The 27400-nt window shown below is 37.3% G+C and overlaps 2 long non-coding RNA genes across 2 annotated transcripts in view; one reads left to right on the top strand and one right to left on the bottom strand.

Moving 5' to 3' along the window:
• The window catches only part of LOC142603766 (uncharacterized), a 108476-nt gene that overhangs the window by 51011 nt on the left and 30065 nt on the right, over positions 1–27400 (top strand). The window lies entirely within an intron of this gene.
• On the bottom strand, positions 4036–16305 carry LOC142603747 (uncharacterized). The gene is made up of 3 exons (XR_012837633.1): positions 16230–16305; positions 7158–7275; positions 4036–4204 (listed from the first exon to the last, which is right to left on the bottom strand). It is a non-coding gene; the product is annotated as an uncharacterized LOC142603747 (long non-coding RNA).

Raw genomic sequence — 27400 nt, 5'->3', positions numbered from 1 at the left:
ACAGTAACTAGGCTGGAAGTAAAGATAGACTCTTATTTGCGTGGCTTGGCAGTAACATTCAAGATGTTGTAGTTGCTCTGTATCTGTTCCTTATTTCTGCCTATGCCTACCACAATCACTTCTTCTTTCTTAGTCCTGACTGTTTGATTTTAAGAAAGGCAGCTTTGGTGAGTACCATGTGTCTCTGGCATGTCTGAAGTCATAGTAGGTCAGTGAAGTAACCACAGGATAATTCCAAAGATCTAATTTGGAGATTAAAATAGCAGGGAAAATGGAACTTCTATGAAAAGGACTGGCTTGGTAATGGTCTTGGAATTTTGTTCAAGAAGGTGTTGCTTAGAAGAGTCAGTGACTGGTCTCTTGATCTGATACACAGGGAAACTTCCTCAGTCATTAGACTGTGCATTGGACATTACGGAAACTTTCAATAGTATATTGAGATTTTTTTCATCTCTGTGAGCACACCATGATTGGAGGTGGGGGGCTATGGTTCTTCAGCATTAATGGTTAATTTCCGGTATGCTCAGAACCAAATTCTTTGCCTAAAGCTCTCTTTTTTTTTTTTTTTTCCCCCTCCCCTCTCTCTTCCCTATACAATTCACTCTACCACTTTGATCTACTCTGAAACACATAGATTATGTCAAATACTTCACATTCACTTCACTAACCTGTGCAACCACAGCAAACATTTGCCCAAATAACCATTTAGCTTTCCAGCTAGAGACAGGTATGCAATTTTGCAATCTTGTATGCAAATTATTTAGCTGTGGCTTTTCTGAGCTTCTGTATGGAAGTAATAACTGTAACTTCTGCCCAAGAAAGACCCTCTTTTAACAGTAAAATATATTGTCCCCTTAAACATAAATTTTTGCATGTGCTGGTTTACCTCTCACTATGATAGAAGTTATTAATAAACTACTAAAACTAGTAAAATTGTCACCTGATACTTTTGTTTTATTTTCCAGCCCCTCACACCTCCATTCATCTTTGTAAATTTTTCCTTCAAAGAGCTTTGCTAAATGCTATGTTGGTCAGAAACAGCATGATAAGGCTCGGGCTAACATGAGTGATGTGCTAAAATAAACAAACTTTCACCTCCTTCCACACCTATATGTTTTGTATGTCAGTAACATGCTGTCTATTTTAACCAGTAATTCTCACAATATCTTCTTCTTGCTTATGGTAAACCGCATTTCCCATCATTATGTGTGTTCAGATAATTTGAGGATCTCATTGTTTCCCTCACACAAAGAATTATGTTCGTACTGACTTCAGTCAAGCATCTGAACTGAAAGCTCCCAGAGAAACAACCCTTGAGTTTATCTTCATTGAGGGTACTCCACTCTAAAAGTTTACAGTTTGTTCTTAAAGGTACACAGACTTTGGTTGCTAAAGTAGGTCAGTGTCCAACTTGTATACAAATCCAGTAGAAAGGTTTAGGCTATCCTCTTCCAGGACTTTTTCTATATCCTCCCCAAATCTGAACATCACACAGCTACTTAATACTGCAGTTTAAAACACAATGGAAATAATTTAGTCAAAGAGAATGCAATTATCTGAGTCTTGTATTTGATTAGGACGTCAGGGTTAACAGCTTAATAAATAGACTCTGGTCAACTGGGCCAGTAGTGGCTACAGAAATTCAACACCACACACACACAATCTTATAACTTATCTGAATGCATTCACTTCAGCAGAAAAATATCCTCATACTACATAGGGAAAATCCTTTTGTTCAAAACCCAAGGGAGAAACTCAATGTACCATATCATCTGTGCCAGTTTCTGGAAAAGGCTTCTTTTCCAAGTATTGCTTAACCTTATCTGAACACATGGGATCTGATCCACCTTGGTATATGTCCAAACTAAAATGCTAATTTCAATGAGGCAGTTAATTTCTTGCAAGATTTTAGGCCTAGCGATCACTGTTATGTTACAAGGGACATCATTAAAGCATTGTATGTAAAGTCTGCAATTACAGTTCATGAAAGAATTAAGAAAAAACTTTAAGTCCACATTAACCTATTTCTCAAAGACTGATATATCAGGTAACATGTTCCAAGGAGTTTAATTGGATGCTGTTTATAAACTGAATGTACGTAATCTGGATTGATTCCAAGATTGCTGCTATTATGCTAAACTGAACAATGAGAACTCAGTTTTACTGAAAATTATGATAATGTATGGGATGCATAGATAGTTTTCTTGTATAAATTTCTGATCTGATGCACCACATGAGGGGCAGAGTGATGTGGATAGCGTAAGTTGCCACTCATCCTGCTGTAGTTCTATAGAAATAATGTGTTCTTTCATAGCTGACTACAGTAACTATGCAATATACTGCTAATGAGAACCCCTTCTTAACTGACTAAGTGCTGGTTAATTTAACCTCTCACTTCTTTAGAAGTTTGGTGCTATAAGCTCTGTACTTCAAGAAAAAATACTACGGTATTAACTCACTGGGGATGAGTAGGAAGTTTCACTATGCAGTCAACAAGCACCTATATCTAGGAGCAAAATCCAGTTGTCTGCCCAGCTGATCTGCTGAATATGCTGTTCAGTCCACCATGCTCACCGCTTTCTCATTTGAAAATGCCATCTACTCGGAGCTTATAAAAATGGTTACCTTCTGAAGTCCCTTTAGAAAGTATTTACAGGTCGTCCTTACTTTGCCCTTCCTACCACAGACCACCTTGTAGACTAGATTTTCAGTCTAAGTTGGCCGTTCTCATGGGTAACTGTCTTTAGATTGCTCTGCTTCCTTGACTGTGTACTAATAATCCATCCTACCCAACTTAAGTTTTAAGTTGAGCAATCTAGTCTACACTCATCATCTAGTCTCTCTCTACCCAACAGTCAATGGAGAGAAAAAAAATACCTCTCCAGAGAGCATTTCAGATGTTTTATTTTCAGATGGGATTAATCATTCACTGGAGAGAAAAAAAAAAAAAAAAAGGAGGCTAGGGACTTTGCACAAGAAAGCCCCTCATCAACAATACTGCTATATTCTAATTAACAGTGGAGATTATAAAAAGTAGATGTGCAGATTTTAGTTTGCTTGGTTCGTTTCTGAAATTGTTACCTGACCTTTAAGAATAATTTCAGAGAAGCAAAACTGGTGGCCAGGTTTCTGTTTCAGAGTTATGGAATGTGGAAGAAATATATCTTTACATTCCTCAAAAATGGCAAAATACAAGGGACTTGTTGCTCCATATTTACTAGCTTAAATGGTTATAAAATTCTAAGATGTAACAGTACAATGAGTAATCTTCAAGATAATATCTCATGATGAAAGTAACCAAAATTGCCACTAAATTTTTTTAGCTATAAGACAAGAGTACATAGCTAGCATTTGAGTTATTTTTCCCCACTGTGTTGAAAATGCAATGATAACCAGCATGAAAACCTGAAACAGACTTTTGAAGTCACAAGTCTAAAAGCTGACATTCAAATTAGCTTTAGTTTTGAGTTCATCAAAAATGTAAATTATCCTGCTAATACACACTGTAAATGCCTTCATATGACAAATGTTTGTTAACCCAATTTTGTGGTGCTCTGCTAGATTAACACGTGTCTTTTATTTACAAAGTAATCTCTTCCTTTAATAGACCTTCATATAAAACTACAGGTTTGTTCTCTAAATATTCTGTGTAGGAAAGCTGCTTGTTTTTTCCTTTAGGTAGTTACCAAAAAACTGTTCAAGTGTATACATGCTAACAGTTTCAAAAAGCAAAGAAACTCATTGTTGATGGGGAAGCAACATGTGAGCTTTCTTTACATGTTCTTTAATTATAAATACCAGAAATATAAAGGTGTCTTTTTTCTTTTAATGAACGTGTATATTAATTGCAAAGCTTGACTTTTTTTTTGTCTGGTTTCAGAAGCAGTTTGTTCTCAATCACAGTGAATTAACAAGCATAAATAGTATCGAAGTCTTCGTGAGACATTATTACCTTTTTTTGAAAATATAGGTCATATCTATGTAGCAAATGGAAATAATGCTCCCAAACATAGGCTTATCATAAAAATCCATTTATTTCCTGATTCTATCTGAATACATAAATCTACGCAAATCCAAACTGATTTAATAATTTCTTCTGAGGGAGATTAAACAATTATGTCTTCAATCCATGCACCGTCAAGAAAAGATAGTTGAAAGGCTTACTTCAATATGATGTTTGATATTTTCATGACTGGAGAAAATCCTGAAGAGACAAACTAAATATACATTAGTCCATGCCACTCATTCTGAGGGCCTACTGCTGATAATTGTTTCATAATGATCACTATAATTTTTATTCTGTTTTTTTTTTTAAATATTTTTTTCATTTCCTTTTTTTATGTTCACAAGAAATTAATGCAAAGGTGGAGAAATTTCCTCACATGTCTTCCAACTGCTGTCAGGATTGACCTTTAAACAGAGGAAGTTAGTTGTTAGGCCTCTTTTAAGGAGAGAGTTCACCAAAGGATTTATTACAAAATAATCTGTAGATAATATTAACAAAAAATAAAAATAACCTAAGTTGCCACTCATCCCTCTGCTGAGTTGCTAAGTAGGGATAAATAAATAATTTCCTGGTATCACATTTGTTCTCATTGCAATTTTATTTTTTTTTAATTGTGTTCAGTGGAAGCCTTCCAGTGCAGGAAAACAAAAGCATGAGAAAAAAAGACAAGATTATAGTCAACTTTGAAGTCTATTTGCAGAAGAGTGATTTCTGGCAGATTAAACATCATAAATTTTGCCACTTCATTTGATGACAAACCTTTCTTCTCATGGAAACATCTCTTTCTTGGCGTAATGGCAGTATTTCAATTTTAGCATGTTATAATTAAATGGTGATATTTACCCTGAGCAACATAGTGCATAACTGAGGCACCTGTTAGAAAGCTTATTAACCTAGGTAGCACCTACATAGGTGTGCTAATTACACAGAAAACCGTCAAATTTATAGAAAGCTTTGAGACAAAAGCTCCCAAATTTAGCTTCCCAATACTGTGCACCAGACTTCCTCCTTGAGGAGGAGGCTCTTGGGGGAATGTGCAATAAATACGAACAAGCCCTAGTTACCAGAACAAATGTGCAGTCTCACTCACTATAACTGATACTACTGGAGCCACATTTTGAGATGAACTAGCAAAGGTCTCTGAAAGAGATCTTTTCAATTGAGACGCTGCAACCTGATCTTTCAAGAGCTCAGTGGCAAGTGCCACAAAATCCACCCTGGTGGGCACCGACCCACTGTGATGGCACAAAGCTTTTCAGCAAGCTATTTGCATACAAGTGATGGCTAACTCCGCCAGCTGTACTGCCTACGTGCATGCCCCAGCCCTGTTTTAGCATGCTAAGTTCCTTATGGCATCATTCTTTCTCAAAGCAAAGCAGTTTCTATTCCTCACTTCATGCTGATGTTCTGTGTAGCCTCTGGTCTGCTTAAATAGCCCAGTGTAGCCATGACTAACAAACCATTTGTATTCACAGCACCGGCTTCAGAGGAAAGACACATGGTGGCTATCAATGGATTTGAACACAGAACAAAACACAAACACTCAACCTGCTTTAAATAAATAATCTTTCTTGCTTTAAAGAAGTTTGAAACATTGAGCTGTGGCTTATTCTGAAAGGCTCTTCTCTGACATGCTGAGCTGTTTCTTTCAGTGTAAACAGCCACCTCCTTCCTAGCAGCTAGAGTAATCGATAAACTGGGTCCAGATTACTGGAAGTGCTGATTTAAGTGGAGTGAGAGAAAGAGGAACGGGTTCAGTTCCATAGCATTCATAGCTTGTGCGTGTATTTTGTGTTTATAAACAGGGATGAGCTTTGCAATTTTTCATGATCCTTTGAATCCTGTTTTTCCATCTGAATATCCAACTTGCTATCTTTCAAATCAAATCCATCATTTTGGACATATTTTGGCTTGTTTTGTGGGTCAGTCATGTATAAGCAAACACATTTACACCAGTTCAGCTTCCCTTGTTCACCTGCATAATACTATTGAAATCATATGTATGTAAAAAAAAGTGGGGTTTGGCCTCTTTTTTAGGCTGTTTTATTCACTGAGTAAAGGGTCACTCATTAAGCATATTCACCTCTCGTGTATTCCTATTGCCAATCTAACAGGTAGACCCAACTTGTTGGCTATGCACACCAAAAATTCTTGTTCAAACCAATGGAAAGTTAAGGAGAGCCTTTTTTTTTTTTCCCCTAAATGAGGAAAATGTTAGCTCTCTGAATCAAAATTATTACTGATATCAGTGTTAAAATGGGGTTTGTGACTTCATATGCAATTTGTTAGATCTCTGTTAACATGTATGCAACAGGCTGCTTTTTGTTGCTTTAATACTCTGTTAGGCTGTATTTTTTAAGGCATGGAATTCACCTAAGAAAAATTGGTTGATAGAATATTAGATAAATATATTCTAGATAGATAAAAATGCAAGTACAGTACTTCACCCATAGCATTGCAACATAGTAGTCTGTAGAAACTGAGCCTGAAATGTATATGGAAGTTCTTCACATCAGCTGAGTGTTGAAGGTTGTGTTTTATGAGTACAGTACATTGATTGATAGATATGAGGTAGCAATCAAAATGTAAATAGAACTTGGTTTACATTAGTGCGTAAGTTTGCTGTATAGATATATTATATGTGCTTTTAGGAAGCTGGACTCAATTTCAAAGCATATCTTTAATTCATGAATTGTTAAAATGAATTCTATTTGTGGCTTAAAAAATATTGTGATTAAAAAAATTATGCTTTTTCTGAGCTGAATCAACTTCATAATTTCACATTATTCCTGTATTGAAAGCTGAATCAGAAAGGAGCCTTCCTCTTTGTTCCAAAAGCATTGCTACCTTTTTTATTATTGTAAAATAATATTCAGTTGACCGATTACTTTCACTATGACAGCTGCATCTCTCTAGATTCTAGTAAACCCATCTTAGGTTAAAGGCAATATTTCATTATTGTTATTGGTACATGCTTCACGTATTTAAAGGACTATATTCTGAGGCACATGTTGTAACATACTGTTTCTAGTTATGCATTTATGGCTTGTATATGATGGCTATACAGTGGGATAAAACTTCTAAGCTGTTCTGCCTTCCACTAACAGTGAATAGAGGAAAGGGTACATATATTGGTAAGGATGATTTTTACCTTTATCCTTCTGTTCAACTGTCCTAGAGGTCTCATTCTTTTGGGTGTGCAAAATGAAGTCATTTGTAGAATCTTGGAAAAATTTTCTCCTCCCCAGACGACTTGATAATGGCAGTGCCTGTTGTATGTGATAGAGAAGTGTAACAATGTGCTCATTCTCACAGCAATGATAGTTTAACATGAGCAGTCTCAACAGAGAGATGAGTGAGTGAGTGGCCAATTCTCATCCCTGATGGAAGGTTCTCTTGGGGATAGCTTTTATGTGACGACCTGCAAACCTCCAATTCAGGAGGCAATTAGGTGACTATCTGGTTTATGCCCTTTTATTCTAGGACAGCAATCAGTTAATAACCCATCTACTAACATTTGAGAGATACATACCCTTTCCCCTCATTTGCAGCCTGTATTATGTGTGTTATTAAAAAAACAAATATTTACACTCAAATCAATGCATGAACCTTAAATACATTACTGGAATATTTACCACAGGCTGATATCTTTTGTTTTCTGGAACCTAACTGACCACTACCAAAATAACTTTAAAATGCTAAAATTGTCTCAAAAGTCATGTGGGAAAACTTTAAATAACAAAATGCTTAATTATTTTGTAGCTAGGCATACTGTTACTAATGGCTACATTTAGTGATGGAGACTATAAACTGTAAATCATACCAGTGTTTCCCATGGCAGAGCAAGCTGCAATCCTGATCTGACAGTCCCCTTTGACCTCTCTAAGGAAGGCATAGTGGGAAGTATGTGAGGACATTATGCTTGATTAGTCTCTCCCTGGTTTGCCTGGGTGGGAAGATAATTGAAAACACAATGGATTTTGGAAATTGAAGGTTCTGAAATGCACTTTGCAAACACATGCAATTTTAAATCTATAACGTGTCATCATATCAGCAGTGGACATTGTCTTCATTACATAAATACAATTCTTCTGCTAATACAGTGCAAATAGGGGTTAGGCAGCATCTGCAGCTATTGTAATCCACACTTCAAACAACAGTATCCATTTTATATTCTTAAATTCTGAGAATTAAATAGGAGCTTGCAACAGAAGAACTGATTGTCTGGTTGATTTCACATTCTCTGATTTATAACATTGAATAAATAAAGAAGTTGAATTTTGTCCACTAAGTGACCCTATAAAACATTCACAGTATAGCTTATACTTGAGGAGAATTGGGGAAAGAATGAATTTGGTTTAGCCATTTTAGTACACTGCATCTATAAGCTAGTACCAAGACCATTATTCTGGATGTTTTCTGGTCTGTTGAGTCCTAATGTAGCTAATCTCCAACAGATAGTGCTGCCCAGGGTTCCTGTAAAACAATCATCTGCAAACATATTTATTAACCTTTGTTATTTAGTTTTCTGCAAAGTGCAGGCCACCCTGCTGAACAGTCTACAGCATTTATTTACAATGCTGACTCCTATTAGATATCATTAGGTACATAATAATTATAATAATTATGTGCATTGCTTAGGCTACCCTGCTAAATAACAACCACTTTTATTCAGAAGTCATAATTGCAGCAGCTAGACTTAAAATGAAATCTAATTAGATTTCCGTTCACCCCCTTTCACACATAATCTATATCCAGTGTATAGCTATGAAATCTGTCCAGCAAAGATTAATTCATTTAGCCTGAAAAAGTATTATCTCTATGGTCTGTCAGGTAAAAGTTGTAAAACAGTGAACCTTTTGTAAAAACAAACAGAATTGTTGCAGTAGAACTTCAGGGGGTTTGTATGACTTCTTGAAGAAGGCATAATGCTTTTTCACAGAGCTATTTCAGCAGTAAACACATTGGGGTTTTGCAGCCATAGCTGCATTAATGAACATCATAATTCTGTAACTCGATAGTGGGGTATAACCTTAAAATTAACTGTTACAAGTTTCCTGAGTTTTGCAGATCTGAATCTAATCTTAATGTGAAGCTCTAGTCTTCCTTGTGTGAAATTAAGAAAGTCTGCATCTTTTGAGCAAGCAAAGGTGCAAACACAAACTTACAAGGTGAAGGAAGTATGGAAGTTAAGTAATCTTTAAAACTACATGATGATTCATTTACTAAACCTATTTTCTTTCAAAGGAGAGAACCAAGAACTAGCTGATGCCTTCTCAACATTAACCATTTACCCTGGCACATGACCCCACCTGCACATACATACAATCTTTTTGCAGGGCAATAGCTGGCACTGGCCTTATTCAACCTATGACCATGGAACATTTTACTGTATAAGAAATCTTATTAAGTGATTGCAGTAAGAGTTTTAAAACCTTGGATTCACCCAGGAAGGCAAGCAAAGTGAGTGAAGTGGTCAAGGAATAAACATAAGGAACAGATTCAGTTCTGAACATCTAACAGTTTAGGAGTGGCACAGATCAAGATGGTCTACAGATTATTTTTTCCACCAAGGGTTTTGGAGAAGGGAGCAGGTTCTTTAAAAAAGGTTGTAAGTGAATTTGTGTACCCATAACAAGTTGTTCAGTGGCAGCTTTTTGCCAGGTAGTCTAAATGTAACTGCAAACAATTATTAGTGCAGTAAAAACTGTGCTTGCATATTTGAAAACTGCAGACTCCGCTGCTTAGTAGAAGTTACACTAATTGAGGCATAAAGTAGATGGTCCAATGTGAGAAGGGAAGTAGGTGTATTCATACCAGTCCTGAGGGTGTTTCCAGCCTGAAATCTCCTGCAAGGGCAGGAGGATGGCTCATGGCAACCTCAAACTCTTCTGGAGTTCCTCGATCTCCACTTATTATTCCAGTCCCACTCCAAAGCGACCTGATACTTCCCAAACACTAAGCTGATTTCACACTGCCATGTCCAATTCCAAAGTAATTTCTTCCTCTTTCCACAAAGACCCTGTGCTCTTTTCAGACACTCTACCTTTCTGCCATGGATTTCCACCCACTTCATATTACTAAGTTTCAGGTTTTTATTATTGACTACTGTCATCTACAGTAATGATACCATATCTGACTTAAAACTACATTGTTTGATTCCTGGTAGGAATCCAACTGCAGCGGTAGCAAGGTTAGTACAGCTGATCTAAAAGAAAATCACTTTATTTCTATAGTTACAATGGAAACAAAGAAGGACCATATGAGCACACATGAACACGTACATGTATACACAGATATATGTTCTCTGAGAGACTGCCTTCTAAAGTTTTCAGCTAGAATTTTAGAACCCTCTCCCCCTGGAATATCACTGAAACAATGACATCAACCCTTCATGTAAGATTTCCATTTCTGTGCTTTATTCTGGTTGGCCAATTCTCTCATCCCTTAGTGATTCTGAGCATGCATACCTGTGTAATGCATGTGTATATCCACAGGCATTTCATTTATCTCAGTTGTACTGATTGAGACGTATTCATCCAGAAGAAAGCTGGGTGACAGGTATTGACAGGCACAAGATAGTAGGAGGGGAGCAAAAGTAAATCTGCTTCAGGAGTTTTGGAATAGTTAACCAATGGACCTTGAATTCCTTGAAAGTTCAGCTTATTATTACTCTGCAGTGCAATGCTCTGCACTGATATCTTTGTTCTTGTGGCACCAGCAATACCTTCTTTTTTCCTCTCAGCTGATGAATCAGAAGTTACATGCATCTGAAGTTACCTGAAAAGGTTATATGGACTGTGAGAAAAACGAATATTGTAGGCTGACATGGACCAAATTCTTGTGATAGCTGTAACTGTCAGATTTACCCATCCGTATCTATATAAGGTGAACGTTTGGGTTTCAAGACCACCTGAAAACCTTTGACATTCATGGATCTTTGAAATAGGTTGTTCTGAATCCTTAGTTATTTTATTGTGGACAATGATGTTCCGAATATGGCCTGTTGTGGAATCTGTCTGTGCAGGTTTTAAGAGTCAGCTACAGAAAGACATAGCTGTTCTAGTGCTGACAGTAGTCCTTGCCTGAGTGGAAGGCTGGACCAACTGACCTGCAGTGTTTCCGTCCAGCTAAGACTCCTATGACTCTCTGATGATCTGGAAAATAATGTTAATGGTTTTGCGTGGAGTATAACTCCTATAAATTGACTTGAAAGCTTCAAAACTGCATACAATTGTTCAGGTGTTCATCTCGAGTTTGATGAGATAAATTAGAACCAGATACTGAGAGAGATCTGAATTTTGGCCTTGAAGTGTCAGAAAGAGTTTCTGAATGACAAGAACTTTGGAAAATCTGCACTAATTACTTAACCTTGCTTGGTTTTCAAATTCAGTGCTGACCTTTCCTGGTTGTATTTTGAGATTCCTTGGTTGTTTGCTTGGTTGGAGAACTCCCAGTCAAGAAAGGATCGGGACTGTATTGATTATAAAAGTATAGAGGGATATCCTTGACACAAGGGAAATTGTTTAGATAGAAATACACTTGAAACAAGCAATATCATGTTATATGGTCATTCTTAATTTACATTCAAATGAATATACTTGTCAGCAGGCAAACTGTTTAAGTATCATATATACATTATTGTGCGATACTGAATACATAGATAAGAAACAATTCTGAATTTCTAATAAACAGTTTTGTAATTGCTTGCTAATAATGAATTTGACCAAAGTTACTACTGAATCCTAGTGGGAAGATGTGCATGACTAGGAAATTAGAATAGCAGATAATAACTTATTTGGGAAAGTTTGAATAGATGAAAAGGAAGAGGATTGCAGTCTACTTTTACTTCAGTGGGTTTACTTGTTTCAGTGTCATTCATGATTTGGAAATCTATGGTCTCAAATAGAAAAGGATTAGTGTTGTTGCTGACAAATCTTGTGATAGGTGACTTCTATAAACAGGAGAAACAAGCAGATAATCAAGCACCTGGTTAGAATATGTAGTTGAAATAAATATATTATCAAGATTAGAAACTTACATAAATAATACCAAAGCTAATAATAAAGGTGTAAATTAGGTAAAGGTTTTCTGGTTTTAATAGAAACATTCATAGTCTAAGAATGCTTAAACTCTTTTGTTAAATATTTAGGAACCATGGTCAAGGAAGCAATAGGATTTTAGGTGTGGTTTGTTGCTGTTGTTTGGAGAGGAAGTAAAAAGGCATTGTATAACAGAAATAAAACCAAAGAAAGGATAGATTTCTTTTGATAACTATAAAGTAGGAACTGTAAGAACAGTTTGAGGTTTTTATTTTTAAAATGCCAAGAACAGAAGAACCTCAGTGAGTGGTTTTACTGTGCTATCTGGATACAATAAAATTGGGTATAATTATATATAATGGTACCAACGTCCAATAAACTTCTGACTTTGGGAAAAGCTGCTCCATACTTTTGTAATGTATGATACTTATGATAAATTATTGTTACTATAGTTTACCTAACAGAAATCTAGAGGATGATTTTATGTATCTGCATTGATAAAGTAATCTTCAATCTAGAAATAAATAAAAATCAAATTCAGCAACTGGAATCGGAAATTAGACAAGCTCAGGTGATACAAAATGCAGATTTCCAAAAAGGAGACAATAAGCAGTGATTACAGGGGCTGTCTAACACTGAAAACATTGAGAAAAAAATGTGAAATTTAAAAATGTCCTAGTTCAGCCCAAACTAAGTGCATTCTCATACAGCATCTGGCCTATGTTGAGCAGGTGGTCGAAGTGTTTCATGAAGCCTGCAAGTTTAAGACTATGCATTTGTGCTCAAAAAGAGTTGAGAAGGGATCTGAAAGCAAATACTTGTTCTGTGGAGAGTTATGCCAGCAGGACAGATTTTCTAAGTACCTCAGTACCATTTTGGCTAGGCTAGATGTGTCGTTACCTTACTAGAGAGAAGGAACTGTCTCTGTGAAGGCTCAGTGATTTCAATATAAGCCTGTGCAGACTCAGGGAGGCACCTGGAAGTACCTAGGAACAGTACCTCCCATTGCAGATGCCAGCATTTCTCAGCCAGCAGTCCTACAAAGGGAATGTAAAGCCTTTGTATGGTCAAATCCATACACTTGCAGAAACCTGTGAGATGGGGGGAGGCGGGTTATTTATTGTTGGTTTTTTTCTGGCTGTGGATACCCTCCTCCTTCACCTCTCCCTAATTTTCAAGGTCCCTTGACATTGCGATCTCTTATGTTTTTGAATCACAGCGTTTCTCTGTGGGGTTTAAGACTCATAGGTGTTTGCATAGAACAGAGTGAACCTGATCTAGCTGGCACAGTTACAAGCAGTATGTGAGGCTGCTGATTCAGCAGGAGGCAGTTACAAAAACACTTCTGAGGGAAACCACAGCATTAGACAATGCTGTCAAAAACAAGAAAAAGAAAGGATGGAAACAATCAAAAATCAAGTGCCTGACACTAGTCTTGCTTGAAACTGGAGTAAGTCAGGCTACTGAAATGAGCAGTGATGATACTGTAAATAAGGTCAGAATCAGGTCCAACATCTGACTTGTGTCAGTGAGACCTGTGAGGGAGACAGTTTTCACTCCTTTCACAATAAGCGTAAGTTAAGGTGGGTTTTCTGTGACTATATTCAGTAGCAATTCTTAATAGAAAAAATGTCTGTGTAAATCCCTGCTATATGTTGCTGTGTGCAGAAAGAGTGCTGCTTCCTGATCTGGTAGCTTCCACATTCTGGTAGCTTTATTTGCTAAATATTGTCAGCAACAGAACACGGCACTTTCTGGAGTGGAGTGCTGCACAAACATCCTGTGTGCTTCCACTGATAAGTGTTGAAAAGGGAAGAAGTTGCAAGACTGAATATGTTTCTGTACTTTTTGATATACTGTTTCTGTATTATGAAACTCTGACCAGGATTGGTATACATATCAAAATAATTCAATTTTAATAAAGGGAAGTTGGGGCAAACTATCTCAGGAATGCAAAATGTCATTAACAGGATGTGAATAAATACACGATAAGCCTGGGAGCTCAGAGGGGCAGCATTCTCACTTTCAACTTGTTTCTGTGTCATTGTCTATATAGAAGAGTCAGGACTTAGGTTTGAAAATAGGAATGCTTTTCAGTAAGTATGTTAAGAGTAGAAACCCAATCAGAACATTTTTAGAAATCCACTAAACTTTCCTAACAACATTTTTTTGTGCGTGTTCATTTGTTAAATCCACCAAAGGTTTTGTAGCTCAATTGCTTATAGAAGTAACATAAATACTGGAACAGGCTCTGTCAAAAGGACCTTTATCTTAATTTCAGCAGCAATAGAATCAGCTTGGAGTGAACAACTTGTAGTCCTGTATGTTGCATTGCTGCCAGGGCTGCATCAATCCAGGGAACTTAATTTTGAACTATGTCTGGAAATTATTGAATACATTTTTGAATACTCCTTCATCGAAATATATGCTCCTTTTATGGAATGGATAGTGAAAAATATTTATCCTTGTTTTTGTATTAATTCAATGTGTAGCTTGATGGCTTATAGAATATCTTTTTCCACAAATACAGTTAAAATAGTTGTGTTAAATATTAAAAAGGCAGAGCCAACTGGGTTAAAAAACTAGAATTAATATCATCACCACATCATACTCCATTTTATACAAATTAGTGAAGTATATTCAAAAATGGAAAATGATCTTGTTTTTTAGAAATTGGTCCCTGACACCTGGCACTGATATATTCCACATGAGTGAAGTACCTATCTTGTTCACAATATTCATAAGATCTCTGAAAACATATTTTTCCTTCAGCAGAATAATGGTGGAAGAGTACTCTGGTCACTAAAAATAAAACATTGGGGTTGTTATTTGTCAAACTAAAATGCTACCAAACCAAATAAAAGTCTTAACTTCTTTTATTTTCTGTTCACCTCTGTATATGTTAAAGCAACAATAGAAGTAACTTGCATTGAAATTTAGTACTAGCTCAGACAGTTATAAGGTACAGTGCACCAAATAAAAAACATGGGCAAAAAAGCATATTAGTTTTTATGCCTACACTGTGACAATTCCATTCCTCCTCATATTATTAATTAAAACTGGCCTGATATTTTTACTACTTTTCTTTAGTGTGGTGTGACCATAGATGGGGAGTGATGCCTACAGGAACGCAGATATTCTGCAAATCCATCTATTTTTGCAAGTGTAGGTACATAAGATCTTATGTGCTTCAGCTTACAAACATTTTTTGAAGTTGACATAAATCATCCCACAGCAGCCTTTTGAAGATATATATTCCTCACTTAAAACCCTTGGTGATCCACAAACCACGCATGCTTTAGAAGTGAACAAGTACAGCAGTTGGGAAATCGGATGCTTGTTCTCTTTTAAAGGCATGTAACTGATGAGTATCATTTCCCACAACAGCGACTCACAGCAGATGAAATATATCCACCTTCTTTCCTCTCTTATACACACAGAGTGTATCAGGCCACAATATTTACAAGCTCATGCTCTTGTTAAGTGGACCATGCTGCCACATAGTGGAAGACTGATACACTCTGTCTTCACCCATTTTATTAAGTTGCACAAATATAAAGATGAAATAATGGGGCTTGTTCATTTATGTAATAATTAACAGCACATTTACACTCCTAGCATATCACTGTTGATGTTTACTATTTGATCAAGTATGATGGATGCCTTGTGGTTGCAGATTCAGATTAGCATAATTTCATCACCAAGGGACCCATGAAAAGGTTCAATTATAGAGCAATCTCATTAATACCAGGGCTTGTTAAACTAATAGAAATAGACATCCCAACAGCTCTGATATGTATACATGTGCTTGGAATATAATTAATGGAAAAGTAACCCATACCTGAAACAAGCTTGAATGATATGATTGCATGATGTACTAGACTGACTGAGACAAACGCTGTTACAATATAGAGAATGTTTTGTTAGATCCGCTTAGAGAAAAAATGTCAGCAAAAATGAAGGCAACCTTTCCTCCAAAATGTTAACAAAAGATTTATCCTTTGCCTTTATGTGATATATAGTACCTATTTTTTTTTTACCTTTTGATGAAAAACTATTTAACTCATGCGGTCCTTTGATAAGGTAGCATGAGAAACAGTACACACACCCCAGCCCCTTTATTATTAGCCCCTTGATTTTTAAGCAGCTATTTTTCTAAAACTTGAAAGGGGAGAATTTACCTCCAAACCAGAACTGTGGTGAGGAAGTTTGTAGAAGTCCTACTCATTGTGGCTGTGAATGTGGGTGAGCAGCTAGCTCTTTCCTTCAGAGGAGCACAATTCAAATTTTCCGGGAAGGAGAATAGAAAAGTACTGCCAACTGGCACCTGTCATTCATGCATGACAGGAAGGAGTTTGAAGTCCAAGCAATAATCTTACTCTTGCAGATTTTCTAGTGACAGACAAACCCTTTCCCTCAGTTTTTTCATCAGTTAAATGTAATAATACTGAAGCTGTGTGGGAAACTTTTTTCCCAAATATAATTTTTCTGGGTCAAGACAATTAGTCTTCTTACAACATTTTTCATGAAAAAAAAAAACCCCGGTTTGTATAATGATTGCCATGTTACCATTTACTTACAAATACACCTCATTTACACTCTGTGATATACCACCATATCAGACCAATGATGATGCGGAGACGTTGTACTTCGAATGGTTTGATGCACTGAGCAACATCCTTTGCCAGTCGAGAACTTCTCCTTCGCCATCTTCCTCTTATTTGAACTGAGGACCTATTCTAAACACTCAATATAAAACATTTCTTTGACTTACACAAATCGTGGTATTCTGACCAAATATTTTATAAAAGATGCCTTGCTGGTGCTAGTAATACCTGTCTTCTTAGGAAAGTTGTGCACTAAAAGCTGAATGGCTAGTCTCATGAGCTTGGGACTCTCCACGGCTTTAGTCTGTCCGCAACAAGACTACTAACTGTATGGAAAGAGAGCTCCGTCTTCGTCAGCAGCAGATATGGGGATATGCAGTAGGAAAGGGTATTGAAATCTTTTGGGACAGGCTGGATGTGAGTTAATGTCTTTTTCATAGAATCACATTAGAAAATGCAGATCCCTCATCCCCTAATCACTCAGAAACTTGGTAACAATGAAGGACATTTGGAATGAGCTTGATACTTATCTCTTGCTCCCATCACAGGGAACAAGATGGGGTGTCCATCCATTTGATATCCAAATGACCAAGCTTTAATTTGAGAAATGTTGAACTTCTCACTGGCTAAGATCTTGTGTATTCAGGGAAGGCTTGTTCAGAATTAACTAAAGTGTAAATTTGTTAGTTCCATCCAAAGTAGCCCCATGAGCCCATTCTTATTTGACTTAGTTTATACTGCTTAGTAAGAAGTTTCAAAAAAAAAACCCATGAAAAGCCACTCTCAAGCAAGAATAAGAGTGTCAACACAGTCATGCATCTAAGAAAACTTTCTCTTTCAGGCAAAGTCTTGTGACACAAGAACTTTGGCTCTCAATAGAGGAAAAACTTCCAGATTTTGACACAATTCTTCCCATTATTTCTCCAATCCAAATGGCTTTAGTTCAGCCTTGCTAGAAAGCCAAAACTGATCTCTGCTCAAGAGAACCATGACTAAATGTCATTTAGTTTGAACCTGTGTGAAAAGCAGTGTTGGATGGCCATCATAAACTCAAGATTGGGAGCTCTGAGCTCTGCCACAGCTCTTCATGTGCCTTGTGTAAAACTTTGTTTATTTTCCCTAACTTCCAGTGATGTTGATGATTCAGGTCCTCACGCTGAAGCCATTGCTTATGGTATACAGTGGCTTTAGGCACTATTAAAAAAAAAAAAAAAAGGAAAAAAAGAGAAATAACAAAAACCCTATGTTAAATCTAGGAATAATCAATCTTTAGCACTAGGAATAGCTCTCTGTATCCTAGACTGTAGTTGGACTGACTCTTTCAATGGGATTTTTTTCTTCACTGACTTCACCAACTGAAATTAGCTTTGGATCACACACTTTGTATGATATCTGATGTTCCTATGATCAAGCTCTTAATCAGTTAGTGCTCGTAAAAATCTTACATGTCTGCAGAATGCTGTAGAAATGGTAAACTGCAGCAGAGTATGGAAATAAGTATTGTAAGCACGGACAGCATCTGAGGCAAGAACTTTTTGGCAACCATAACTAGCTCCAGTAAAATGGGTCCTGTTCAGAATACAATAACTCTCTAACAATTCATTGTTGAATCCCTCGTTTCCTTTGTAGACCTAATTTTTGCTTAAATTAATTTTTTATGCTGATGCATATATGCTCTGATTCCATCACATGATTTTATTAAATCTACAATGCTGCATTTTTTTATCACTTCTGCTAGTCAATTTTTTCTGCAATTTTAAGCAAAATAACACAATTCCAAAAATACTTGAAAGCTGATGAATGACTCATACTGTAGTTCATTGAACACCGTAAAATATTCGGTGACTCAGAGTCCTAGCATAAACCAAAGGTCCAAAAAAGACTCTATTGTTCACAATACATAGGTACAAAATCTGAAGACTTCTAAATCAGGCATTAGAAACTATTCCTGCTTTTGCAGTTGTCACTTGTCAAAATTCCAGCTAATCCCTGTGTGGATTTTTAAAACAGTGTAATGGAACCTAATAATTTTATGATGAGAAACTGTGTGTTTGTTAGATTAATTTCATTTTGTAATGTTGATTAGCTTCATGCCAGAGAGTAATGATCTAGAGTGGAGGAATATATGACACAGGAGCACTGGAAACAGCTTTCAAAGCATAAAGCAGCTGCGTTACATAGTTCTTCTACTTAGAATTACAATAGCAGTGTAGCCCACTTTCTGAATGATTCAGGTGTCATGTTTTGAACACCAAAAGCTTTTATTCTCTAGGGCAAACTGATCCCTGCATAGTCCAATGATCATACCTCTGGTTGAGTGGATTAAGGAAATGACTTAGAATACTCTGATCAAGGACTAAGAATATTTGAGCAATGAAGTTTGCCTGGGCTCATTTCCCATCTGAAAATGGCACTTCTCTATGGATTGTGCACACTAATGCCAGTTACATGTATGAGTATCTTTATTGAATTTCATTATTCCTGATCTGCTTTTAATCTAGTATTACTTTGTACTAGCATATATCTATTGATATGACTAGACCAACGTCCATGTAATGATGTCATAGAGGAAAGAAGAACCAGTCTGTTGTCTTTAAAAATTGTATGTTTACTTTTGAACACAATGGCATTTTGAGGTGTGGCCATTCATACACGCAGCTTTGATGAATAATGTCCTTTCTGAAATAACATTATCACACTGCTTAGTAAGTCCAGAGACAATTCAGCTGGTGGTTAGGTAGTGCCAACACTTGTTTTGGGCTGAGGTTTTGATAATGAAACAAAAAGGGTGTTGAGAATCATGTGGCTGTTTGTTCTGTCTTGGAAGTACCTTTGGAGAAGAACAGGTGCATCAAAGTGCGTTTTTAAGACAACTGAGCATAACTAGGATTTGAGGATTTCATTGGAGAACCGAGTTTCTGTTTAAATGTAGTCTTTGGAGCAGATAGAAAATGGTAATATGAGACAAAGTAGGTATCACAGGAAACAGTAGAACTATAATACTGTATTACTGCACCCAGTAGAGTTAGAAATGTCAGTCTAATAGAGCAGGCATATTTCTTATGTGTAGATTTTTAAAATAAAAAATCAGCAGCCTTGTGCAGATGACTTTTAAATGAATCCATAAGCATTGATACATTCCCTGCCAAGGTGCAATATCATTGATCACAACTGGGGCTCATTGTTATTAAGGTTTCAACAACATTTGTATTAACAAGTCACCTTTGTATCGTGAAAAGGCAGAGGGTTGATAGGCATTAAGGAAACAGCTGCATCATAGCGAGCAGCCAAGAGCACAATGGGTGTCAATAGGAGGTAAAACTACTCCCGCTGAGACAAGTGAAGAAGAAAAATGAAACAGGAGGATTTGTTCCAGCAGCCCTGTCTAATTGTTTATTCCCTTCTCATTCCATCCTAGTCACTTAAGGGCTACAGCTTCTGTCATGTAAAAGAAAAAAAAAAAAAAACGAAGCTTGGGGTTTCTCTCACTGTAAATTAGTGGAATTTGGGTGCTGGGAAGCTGTGGACAGGGTGATGGTGTGTTACCTTTTCCTGATTAGCTACAAGGCTTTTACTTCAGATAAGTGCTGTGTGAGCATATGACCTCATAAGTGGCCCCAACCAACACTAATAGTCTACTTTAGAGAGGAGATTAGGTTCCACTAATGGTGTCACAGCATGAAATAAGATGCAACATATTAACTGGGAGAGAGGGAGCAGGAGGTGGGAGAGAACTGAGGGGAAAAAAAAAACTTGGAATGGAAAAGGGCAGCTTGAAGGTACAAAAGAACCCAGTGATGGCATAGGATATCTATAGCTCCTGGATATAAATGGATTTTGCAGACTTGTTTGGAAATAGACAATTTAAAACAGTGTGGGTACTGACTTTCCTTTACTGCAACTGGCACCCAAAAGCCTGGCTGTCCTGGGTTTGCTTGGCCAGCGCAGGAAACCCGGTGCACACCTCTGTGGTAGCCCAGCTCCATTCAGGGTGAGTGGCACAGCAGCAGGTCTCTGACAGCTCTGCATTGCCCCAGCGCACCTCTCTCTCCAGGCTGTGGGCAGCAGTGCCTTACTGGATTAGTTATATTGGTTACAATAGCTTCAAACAGCAGAAAACTAAAACCTTGTTACTGGGAAGTTTCATTCAAATGCAAGCTGACTCTGGCCTACTCTCCCCCAGAGGCATCTGTCTCTCCTCCATGGTTATATGACAAGCTGTAAAAATGCAAATTTTTTCATCACTAGTAGCATTGAAGCTACTGCATGCTTCCCGGAAAGAAAGGTATTTCGCATAATCTGCAGCAGGATTTCTTGTAACTATGAGATGCATTTCATACATAAATCAAACGAAACAGTTTAAGTCAGAAGTTTGCCATCAGGTGAAACAGACCTGATAAATTATATTATCATTGTTGTTTTATCGACTTAAGCTGGAAGAACTGGAGCAACTTCTAACAAATTGGTCAACAATATTTTGTTCAAATATTCTTTCTTAGTTCTAAAATTTAGTAAAATCTGGCAGTAGAATTTCTGCTCTAGTTTATAGCATTTCTAAATTTTTGGAGCTCACCATGTTTGTGCTGACCGCATTTCCTAGTGGGATGAGGTTAGATGGTTGGCTTATGCATGTGAAAAACATTTTGGCCCTTGTGATTTCTCAGATCTTGCCATACTTATCAAATGGGGTCTAGCAAATCAACACATCAGAAAAGTACTGCTCTGATACCTATTCATGTGTAGGGATCCATGCTCACTTTCAAGTCTGTGATAGTCCCATTAGAATCCACTTGTACATGCTAGAAATCAGACAACAAACTATGCATTGCATATTCTCTTTTCCAACTGTCTTAAACTTATGTGCAAAAACAGTGGGAAAGTAAATACTTGAATTAGAATCTGATTTATTAAAAAGAAATCTTGACACATTGTAAGGAATTTTTCAACTTATGAAATGTGTAATTGGGTTTGCATTCTAAGCACAATTTAAAGTCCAGAAACAGGCTGGCATGAGAGAATCTTTTTCTGAAGGCTGTCTACTGATTTTACTGTTGTTTACAAGCTGAGAGCATGTGATTAACACTCTGGTTTTGGATAATAGGGCACTGGACTTCTACCTAGAAGACATATTGCATCTACTCTTGAAGCACTGAGGTGTAACGGTGCAGCGTTGCTGCTTATCTGGGAGAGATCAAGAGTGATCTGCCCCCTTCAGCAACTTGTATTTTTGAGGAGGTGAAAAGTATAGGTGGTGGACTAAAGCACAGATGCTGATTTCTGTTCCCTTTTCCCATATATACGTGTGTGTGTGTGTACGTATAGAGACACACAGTATATGTATATGTATATGTATATACAAATGTATATAGATGTATATATGAAACTGTACAGTGACAAATAGTCACATAACAGATTTTTTTGAAAAAGCACATTAAGAGCACTGAGATTTCAGGGTTGGGACTGAGACAGTGCAGATGACCTAAATGCATTCCATGCCAACATGCATCTGATGAAAACATTAATCTCTTCAGAAAGATGAATAGTCGAATCTTTTTGTTGTTCTTTGCATAGTGGCAAAATGAAATTGGAATATACAGTCTTTGGAGATGATACCAGTCAGCCAGACTCCTTAGCCCAGAGAATTCACTTTTGTCTGCAGAAAAATTTGTAAATTCAATTGAAAAAAAGTCTCTTTCTGCAGGATGATGAACATTCATTTCCACCTCAGTTAAAGAATCTGTAGTTTTCTGTAGCCGATACTGTTGAGAAGTTGGGTGTATTTAACACTATGCTTAATGGCTGCTAATGGCACACAGGACAGTTTCACAAGCCTGCAACAGATGCCATCTTGGCTGATCTGTGTGCTTTAATGTATCTTATACCTAGGATTCATGGACGTGGCTTCCATAGGCTCAAATTCCCTGAGGAGCACGTGTTGGAAGCTGTACTCAGAGGGCAGACATGAATGCAGGGCTCCAGTTTCTTTTGTCCTGTCACATGATTCATAGGTGCAAGCAAGGAGAATGCTCCGAGCTCGGTGATGCAAAACCTATTGGGAGGGCAGGGAGCTTTGGATTTGCATGGCCTAGTCCTGCTATCTAGACACTTTTCTGACACTGACTCTCAGTGAAGGGGAAAAAAAAAAAAAAACAAATTCGGTTCCGGCACAGGACCAGAACAAGAATCCAGAGAGCACTCTGCAGAGTGGCACCTCTGCTCACCTAGCTCCTGCTGTCTGGTAGCCAGCCTTCCTCCAAGGAACACTGAACACCCTCGCGCCGCGATGGGGAAGGATCGCATTTTGCCACTTCATAGGTGAATGCTCTAGCCACTGGACTGCAGTATAGAACAGAGTCAGGAGCACCATGTACTCAAGTAGCTGTCCTTGCAGCAGTTATATTCCACTCTAATCCTAATGCTGAGTTCATGAGAGAGAGGGGCTTTCACACGTCTTGCCTTCAGCACGTCCCAAAGTGGATTGTTGGCCCATAGCTTAGGGCAGTTAGTGCACTGCGTTCAAAGCACTGGTGTGTGGCATAGCAGTCAGGCTCTTGGGGCAGTTTTCAGAAGGCATCTGCTACTCAGCACTATTTTCTCCTCATAGGGTTTTTAATGGTGGTTCTGGATGTTTTTATAGGAAGGGATGCTTCTCAAAGTTCTCTAACTTCAACAGAGATGTATTGCAGTCTGAAGGCAATGAATATGGTTGTCTCCACAGTTACTGTACCAGTGTTCATGTACTAGCTTTTTTAACAAGGTAGTAGTAGCGCATAGCTAGAGCAGAGACTGGAGCTGGGGGTCCCAGCTCTCACCAATTTGCTGTGTGACCTTGAGCAGCACATTTAATCTCTGTAGTTCACTGCCTTTGCTAAATTGAGATGATATTCCACAGTTCCTGTACAAAATCCCATTTCATATGAGACAAATCAACTCATATTTTATGATATGAAATATAGCATAGACAGTACATTTTCCACATAATTTTCGGTCTCAGGAAGACTGCAGGAGCAGTGTGGGGAAGCCGACAGTTACTCCTACTGCTATAGATTTTTGTCACTTTTGCCTTTCTTTGAGGGGCTGGAAAACTCATGTCTTGCAGTAGTTAAAATACTGATTTCATTGTCTTCTAATTTTCTTCTCGGCAATAGTATTAAACAAGTAAATAAATGAGAAGCAAGAGGTCTGCCATTCTAACTTCTGTACCAGACAAAACCAGAAGGCTCTCTATGTGCAATCTGTAAGCTTCATGTATTTCTATGTTTGTACCCAAATTTCATAAAGCAACAGGATTAGAGCATCATTCCTGCAGGATACACCACCATTCCGTATTGAAACTCCATTCAATATATCTGCTGCAAGTTAAGAACTGATCACTGCTCCCAAGACTATTTGAAACACTCTGGCCACTGACCTCAGTTGTTACCACCCTCATTTCCCAATATGCCACAGATTTGTACTTACACTCTCTCTGGGAGCTGTTGAAGCTGCAGGAGGCTGGACGTGACATTGGCTCTGATCCCAGTGCCCTCACACATGACCCCAATCAGCTTCGCTACAATTCTCATGATACCCACAGGGTTTCCAGATGGAAAGAGAAAAATAAATGTTATCAGCACAATCCAAAAGGAAAAGGATTATTTTTTTCCATAGGCAGTCTCTGATGCTGATACACAGGAGTTATTAATTCATCTTTTTGTATCAGAATAGTTTCATTTATTAGAGCAAGGGAACTATAACATGCTTACTTTGATTGTCAGATTCCTTTTTCCTTTTTCAGTGGGAAATAATGCTAAAAGGAATTATCCTTTATTTTTAATGCAACTTGTACTCCTCATCAAATCTCGCAGTCTATGACGTGAAAGGAATTGGTCATTAAATCTATAGCTAAACTGTGCCTAATAGTGAATATTTGTTTCAGCTAAGCTAAAATGACAGTTGTATTTAGAAGTGACACCAAGACACAAGTCAAGTAATAACGAACAATATTTTCTCCCTAGAAACAGCTAGATGAGACTATAGAGGCACCTTTTAATAACACAGGAAAGGATATTTCATAGTGTTTTTAACTGTTTCACAACATATTTTTATGTACTTTGGAAATAATATCCTCTGCAGAAATCAATCGGACAATATTCTGCATTTGCATTAGTGCCATGAGTTCTCATTCTGCCTTCAGGGTGCAGATGTGCCTGGACTTATCCTGTAATCTGCCATGACCAACAGAAAGTTTTTGAATAAAACTGTAAATAATAACATCTTTGACTGGTTTTTCATGAAATGCAACAGTAACTTTTAGAGCTTTTGAGGAATTTTGATTTTCATTTTTTCTATTTTTTTGAGGCAGAAGAGAACAAAAGGAAAACATAATTAAATTTATTCCTCATAATCCAATTTTTCTGTGTCTTTTGAGAAGGAAATATTTATCATTGTAATTCTAATAAAATACACTTTTAAAATAGGTGTTTGAAATACCTTGAAATAATATCATGTGAGGTGTCTAGATATTGCTCCCCTGCAATCAATAGCTTTTCTAACGTCTTCATCTCATGAAAACTTAGAATAAAGTAATTTGTGCAGACTGAAAAAGTGATTTTTTTTTTCCCTGTCTCCCCTCATGGAACACCTAACTTTTGGGGTCTCTTATTAAAAGATGATCACTGCTTTATGTCAAACAGGTTGGGGAAAATAAAGCCAATATAACCTCACACCATTGTGAGGAATAAGTGAAGGGAGTTGAACGTCACACATTCACTCTGCAAAAATGTTTCTTTATGTCATGATAGACTGGAAAATTTGGCGAGTGGTATGTTGCACTGGTAGCCTCTACATCTGCCTACACCAGCCTGGTCGTTAGCAGGACACTTTTCAGCACAGGTCCCATCCCCGATGTGATGGGACTCCTTTGAGGACTTGATCAGGTTGTCTCTTCTCCATACCTATTCAATATTTGCCTTGTCTGCTAGGACAAGAATGTCTTGAATTAGTAAAAACTGTGATAAATTGTTAATCTAATTAACTACAATTTTTAATCAGCTAAGCTAACATCAAACTTATTGTATAAATATACTAACAGTACCTTCAGAACAAATTTAGTTTATAGGTAGTAATTAAAATAAATATTTCATTTGTCATTGCACAAATAGTGGCTGGCCAAGCATAATATACCTGTAGTAATCATTTCAAAACGATGATGTAACTAATCAGCTCAAAAAATAAAGCTGCTTTGGCTTCCCTATAAGTTATATAGTATCAATCTCAGTAACATCTTTCCAGACACTCTTTTCCCTCCTTACTGTCTTAGTAAATGTTGTGGACGCAATGCGAGAGTGTCTCTTTGGGATACTGATGAGAGCAGATACGGGTGAAGATTTTCTTTGATTCACTGCTTTCAAAGTGCCATTAGAGATAGCAATCGTTGAGCTGTTAAAGGAGCAGAGCTTCTTGATGGTCACTCAGTTTGTTGTGTTTAATTTTGGTAGGATAAACAAATAAACAAAAAAGGTGGGCAGCAATTGAAAAAAAGCAGCTGTGTATCTTCCTCGGCACAACCCAGGATCTTTAGTTGCAAGTATGTATTCACTTGTACTAAGGCAAAAGCTTCTTGTTATATTTGTCTATTTGTGTCAGATCTTGAAGTTTTGGCCTATTGCATCATTAAAATAATCTCTCTTGAGGAATCTTTCTTGACTATATGAATTTTCAGTTCACTTTATAGTTGTAACTATGCTATACTGAGTCCAAGCTGTATGCCAGCTAGACGGTTTGCTAAGTAAATATTTAGTGCCTGAGTTCACACATAGCTATGCTTATGTGTAATTCATACGTACAGGTCCTTCTCTTAAATAAGACTAAGGTTTGAAAGTTTTCAGAATCAGGGCCTGAAATGAACATTTCTGCCTTGCTCCTACTCTTCCCAGCCCCAAACCAGTGATCCATGAAATAAGCATTGTGCTGAACTATGGAAAACTATCATTATCACCTCACTTTTTATTTAATAACAACTAGGTATTTTTACTGCCAGATACATGCTGAGATTTTGATGACATTTATATGACATACAATTGCGAGTAAGATTAATCACAGATCTGTATTCTTTAAAGATACCCATGAGGATAGACTTCTGCGCCTGCTTTCGATGTAAAGATGGCTTTCCCAACTGCAACGCACCTCACTGCATGTTCTTCCAAACCTTTCTCTTTTAACATATCTGCTTAATAAAAATGCTTTCACTGACAGTGAAAAATTGAACCTATCAATGTGTTACCAGCCCACATTTCCATTGCTACCATCTAGACTTCAGAGAGCTACTACACTCAGTGAGAGACAATGATGCTATTACAGCCTGACAAGGGCATATTGAGATACTTGGGCATAGATTGCACAAATTCTCTTATAATTTTATCTTTTAGAATGGGCCTTGCAGTAGAGATAACTAGAAAGTGCTGGCTAACAGGTCATAACAGGGGTCAGTTTGAGAGCTCAGAAAGAGAGCAAAAATTATGAGTGACCCAAAGATAAATGTGTGTGTTCCCATTAAGGAGAAAGGAAGCAACAAGTAAATCCACCACCAAACCCAAACAGATTACAGTTCAGGTAGTGTTTCTAAAAGACAAAGAAAAGTAAATCAATCTTATCCTCAGATGTGGCACTTTTAATAGTTCTGCCAGGGATGTCAGCAGTGCTACCATCTGGCTGCATTATAGTTACATCGTTCATTTCAAACACTGCAAGCTGTGTACTGTCCT

The sequence above is a fragment of the Balearica regulorum genome, chromosome 13 (genome assembly GCF_011004875.1).
Source record: "Balearica regulorum gibbericeps isolate bBalReg1 chromosome 13, bBalReg1.pri, whole genome shotgun sequence".
Taxonomy (NCBI): Eukaryota; Metazoa; Chordata; class Aves; order Gruiformes; family Gruidae; genus Balearica; species Balearica regulorum.
Note: the sequence above shows the minus strand (reverse complement) of the source record. Positions and strands in the feature narration are given on the sequence as shown.